Genomic DNA, 6,000 nt, shown 5'->3' on the forward strand with positions numbered 1-6,000 from the left:
ATTTTTTTAACCATTTGTGTGAGTAATAAACTCATCAACAGTTATTTATAGCGTATCACATTGGGACTTTTCTACTGGCCAAACTTCATACTTTTACATTTGAAATCACTAAAAGGCACTGAAGCATGTTAAGTGCCCCTAAAGATAATTATCATTTTGGTGTTGTTTTGCTTCAAAATTTTCTGCGAAGACCTGGATCAACTATTAAACAATGTTTTGGAGTGATTTTTATGATTCACTATTGATCTATGTAGCTATAGCATATAGGTCACTGATGAGTTATAAGACTGAGTTAACAACCCCAGCTCTACTATAGCTAAGTCACTTCAGAAGGGGTTTCAGGTTCAGGAAGTTTTCAATCACTAAGTGATTGAAAACTTCCTGAACCTGAAACCCCTTCTTATTCAGAAATTTCTAGATCCGCCACTGGTACTAACATTATAATTACGTAGTACACAGCAGATATTTTATTACATTGTTGCATACCACACACAGACAACAAAAAGCACTACCTCATCGATAGATTGGTGGACCTACTATTAATCCAGGCACCACTGGCATGCATGTGCCTTCTTTCAAAACTTGATATATATTATTTAAATAATTATTATATATGCATTCAAGGAAGATGGCAATAACATATTCAAAGTTGACAGTATTATGATTGATCATCCAGATGGTGGCCATATTTAAGGTATTTTTAGCTGTTCAAAACCTTTCCTCCCAATTATACTTGGGAAAGGAAAATTTTTAATTTAATAGTCCATTGCTCCTTAACTTTTTTGTGATCTAGGGCTATGTGGTTGGATAATTATCTATATAGTGCTATTAAAATTGTCAAGTTTCAAGTGAAAAACTTCACAACTGGTGACCAAATTGGTAGGCTTTGATAAGCATTTCTCATTCTTTAACCCATATGAAAAGGCACCAGTTGCAGGTATACACCTATCATCCTCCTGCATTAACTCCAGCCCTCTTTGCAATGATGACACAGTCCTCCACAAGCAGTGCAAACTTGTCCAGCACAATCCTTATCATAAATTATCCAAATTCGAATGATCCTCTAGTATTATGTTATTTTAATGATAATAGCATTAGACATTCAGTTATTCAGTCATGGAAAATTCTCTAAGATATTCAAAACTTCTCATCACATCAGTGTCTACAATATTATTACATTAGAGCAACACATGCCAAATAATTTGCGATCAACACAGATATTACTAGTAACTTCAGATGTTGTATACATTGCAAAGTAATCAAACGTGCTTAAGGAAACAAGTCACAGAAAATTCCCATAGCACATTTTACATAAAGTTTACAGACTAACAACCACACACAATGAGTGTATATATAACTAGACAATAGATGATACATTGAAAAATTAGTTACATTGTGCTGGTTAATAAAACTCTTACAAAACCTAACAAAAATTTGTGACCGGATTGTGAAAAATCAGTCTTATAATGTCATGCCTGAAATGCATAGAAGACTACACTTATATTATGTGTCACCACTAAAGCACTTATGCACCTTATAAATTATTTCACAGAATTAATTTGTTGTAATTCAAAACACTGCTGGCTAATGAAATGATTCTAATCACTGTAAAACTGATTGCAACTTTGGAATGCTTTATTTTAAACATAAATGGCTACTTCAGTTGTAAAAAAAACGTGACATTAAGGCTGATTTTCCAAAATCTGGTCACATATAAATACAAAGAATCCACAAGATTAAATTTTAGTCTTGATCTGTATATATATATCTAATCCAAAACAGCCAAGCTGTAAAAAAGAGTGCGGCCCTGAGGTCTTGGCACCAAATTCACCTGAATTGTCGTTATTAAATTTTTTACCATTAACCTAGCCATTTCTTGGCTGCCACCTTGGATTTCACCATTACCTTTCTCAGGGCCGCACTCTTTTTTTTTACAGCTTGGCTGTTTTGGATTAGATTTCACTTCATTTTGTATTTGTATACCCCAAAGCCGGCCTATGGTCAGCTTTAGGGCTTTTTAACCTATCATTTTTTTCTTTACTACAGGAAGAAGAAAAGATGAAGCATGGTGATTCCTTTGTAGCTGACCTCTCTGCAAAATGATCCTTCTCTACCGGATGACTTGTTTGTAGCTGAACTCTCTACAGGGTGATTTGTTTGTAGCTGAACTCTCTACAGGGTGACTTGTTTCTAGCTGAACTCTCTACAGGTGATTTGTTTGCAGCTGAACTCTCTACATGGTGGTTTCTTTGTAGCTGAACTCTCTACAAGGTAACTTCTTCTAGCTGATCTTTCTACAGGGTGATTTGTTTGTAGCTGAATTCTCTACAGGGCGATTTGTTTGCAGCTAAACTGCTGAACTCTCTACAATGTAACTTCTTCTAGCTGAACTCTCTATGGGTGGCTTGTTTCTAGCTGATCTCTCTACAGGGTGACTTGCTTCTAGCTGAACTCTCTACAGGGTGATTTGTTAGTAGCTGAACTCTCTACAAGGTAACTCCTTCTAGCTGATCTTTCTACAGGGTGATTTGTTTGTAGCTGAATTCTCTACAGGGCAATTTGTTTGCAGCTGAACTCTCTACATGGTAGTTTCTTTGTAGCTGAACTCTCTACAATGTAACTTCTTTTAGCTGAATTCTCTACAGGGTGGCTTGTTTCTAGCTGATCTCTCTACAGGGTGACTTGTTTCTAGCTGAACTCTCTACAGGGTGATTGTTTGTAGCTGAACTCTCTACAAGGTAACTTCTTCTAGCTGATCTTTCTACAGGGTGATTTGTTTGTAGCTGAATTCTCTACAGAGCAATTTGTTTGCAGCTGAACTCTCTACATGGTATAGTTTCTTTGTAGCTGAACTCTCTACAATGTAACTTCTTCTAGCTGAACACTCTACAGGGTGACTTGTTTGTAGCTGAATTCTCTACAGAGCAATTTGTTTGCAGCTGAACTCTCTACATGGTAGTTTCTTTGTAGCTGAACTCTCTACAATGTAACTTCTTCTAGCTGAACTCTCTACAGGGTGACTTGTTTCTAGCTGAACTCTCTACAGGGTGATTTATTTGTAGCTGAACTCTCTACAAGGTAACTTCTTCTAGCTGATCTTTCTACAGGGTGATTTGTTTGTAGCTGAATTCTCTACAGGGAAATTTGTTTGCAGCTGAACTCTCTACATGGTAGTTTCTTTGTAGCTGAACTCTCTACAATGTAACTTCTTCTAGCTGAACTCTCTACAGGGTGACTTGTTGTAACTGAACTCTCTACAGGGTGATTTGTTTGTAGCTGAACTCTCTACTTCTTCTAGCTGATCTTTCTACAGGCTGATTTGTTTGTAGCTGAATTCTCTACAGGGAAATTTGTTTGCAGCTGAACTCTCTACATGGTAGCTTCTTTGTAGCTGAACTCTCTACAATGTAACTTCTTCCAGCTGAACTCTCTACGGGTGGCTTGTTTCTAACTGATCTCTCTACAGGGTGATTTGTTTCTAGCTGAACTCTCTACAGGGTGATTTGTTTGTAGCTGAACTCTCTACAAGGTAACTTCTTCTAGCTGATCTTTCTACAGGGTAATTTGTTTGTAGCTGAATTCTCTACAGGACGATTTGTTTGCAGCTGAACTCTCTACATGGTAGTTTCTTTGTAGCTGAACTCTCTACAAAGTGACTTCTTCTAGCTGATCTATCTACAGGATGACTTGTTTCTAACTGAACTCTCTACAGTGTGATCTGTTCATAGCGGAACTTCCTACTGGGTGATTTGTTTGCAGCTAAACTCTTTGCATGATTGTTTCTTTGTAACTGAACTCTCTACAAGGTGACTTCTTCTAGCTGATCTCTCTACAGAATGACTTGTTTCTAACTGAACTCTCTACAGTGTGATCTGTTCATAGCGGAACTTCCTACTGGGTGATTTGTTTGCAGCTAAACTCTTTGCATGATTGTTTCTTTGTAACTGAACTCCCTACAAGGTAACTTCTTCTGGCTGATCTCTCTACAGGGCAATTTGTTTGTAGCTGAATTCTCTACAGGGTGATTTATTTGAGCTGAACTCTCTACATGATGGCTTCTTTGTAGCCGAACTCTCTATTAGGTACCTTCTTCTAGCTGATCTGACTACGGGGTGACTTGTTTGTAGCTGAATTCCCTACAGAATAACTTGTAATGTAATATAACTGAGTAAATTATAAATGCAGCTGAGACACGAAAACTAATAGTTTTTAATCATAAAAATCGATCGCGTAATTTTGACACAGGTTGGGTTTTGTGTCATATCTCCATGGTCTTTATCCCGATTCCTTTCAAACCACAAAAAGGCACTCCTACGATGGTTGTTCCATCTACATATCAATTTTCAATTGATTCCTCCAAGGGGTTTACCCTGTAGGCGTGACAGACCTTCGACCTAATTGTACGCAAATAATCGGTAATACCTCCGTGAATGTTCATCGGATTCCTACCAAAGTTGGTACGGAGATCCGCCTTAATGAGCCCTTTAAGTATGCTAAATGTCAGCCCAATCCAAGTACGCATTCGTGTTTTATGGCGAATTTTGCGAAGTGTGCGAAATGAAGAAGATGAAGAAGAAGAAAAAACGAAGAAATTGAAACGAAATTTTGTTCGCTCGTATCTCGGAAATGGCTGAAGCGATTTTCTTCAAAGTTGGTATGTAGGTACCCCTAACTGGGCGGCACGTCTCTAGCAAATGTGGTTCCAATCGGATAAAGGATCACAGAGCTACATAGGTGTGAAAATTGCGTTTTCTTTCTTCCTGTTAATATACTCACGGTGTGGCGCGCCGACTTCTTGGGCCACACGACACACTACCGTGTGTCTTGATATATGTGACTGGATTTTGGAAAAACAATCCAAATCGTACGTTAGAAGCTTTGAGATTAATGGTTTTAAAGAATTCAAGTCAGCATAACTCTCCAAGGATAGCAAGCACGCGTATGAAATTTACATTAAAGATGCATCAGTCTGTTACCTTTCAGACCACTTCCAGTGCTTGTAGCTGCTCATAGAGTTTCCTGCCAAATAAAATAGAAAATCTGAGCAGTTAGATGAGCGAAGTAGTATTACGAGTGCTCACAAAGGGATGGAAGGTGGGGGGTGCAAGGGTTAGACCTCAAAATGGAGTACAGACCATGATTGAAGTCCAGAGACGAGATTACAAGGCTGTGCTGGCTCATTAGTGGCTAATATGTAGCAAAATGAACACAAAAAATGTCTGGCCAACATTACAAGGGTGTCCACCACTAAACCAGTGATTCTTGCCAAGCTAGGTCTTTCACAAAACCAAAAACTTACCATTCAAGCACGACACACCACCCTAAAAAGACGTACGTCTGTTGAAACCAGCCTCGAGTAGTAGTGAGGGTCAAAACTACTAGTATGGTAGTGTAGCTATCCACTGGAGTTGTTAGTTTGATTTTGCCTGATGTGTGATTTGGATCGGTTTTGTAAAATCTGGTCACATATGTATACCAGTGACATACCAAACAAGGATGCACTAGATAAGTTTATTGCAAGATGCGATAATATAAGGTGCAATAATCAAACTAAAGAAAAAGAAGCAACATTTGAGGCAATATACAATATGTTTGCAGGGGCGGATCTAGGATTTATAAAAGGGGGGGGCTAACTCAAGGTACTAATCTCTTGGGTAGAGGTGTGCAAAGCATACTGGAACTAGGGGGGTCTGGGGGCATGCCCCCCCCCCCCCCCCCCCCAGGAAAAATTTGAAAAATAGATGCTAAAATACTGCAATTTGGAGACATTTCCACATAAAATCCATAATATTTTCTGCATGTAGATATTTTATATACTGCCTTTAGATTATAGGTATGGCTCGCTGAAGCATTTTACTAATGGAAAAGTTTGGGTAGGTACAGATAACCAAGTCCCCTCTCACAATTGCACAACACTGAATAGGTGCATGTTAGAATAATCTAATCAAAAACAGCCAAGCTGTAAAAAAAGGTGCGGCCCCCAAAAAGGCCATGGTGAAA

Source organism: Dysidea avara, chromosome 2 (assembly GCF_963678975.1).
Source record: "Dysidea avara chromosome 2, odDysAvar1.4, whole genome shotgun sequence".
In the NCBI taxonomy this organism is placed as follows: domain Eukaryota; kingdom Metazoa; phylum Porifera; class Demospongiae; order Dictyoceratida; family Dysideidae; genus Dysidea; species Dysidea avara.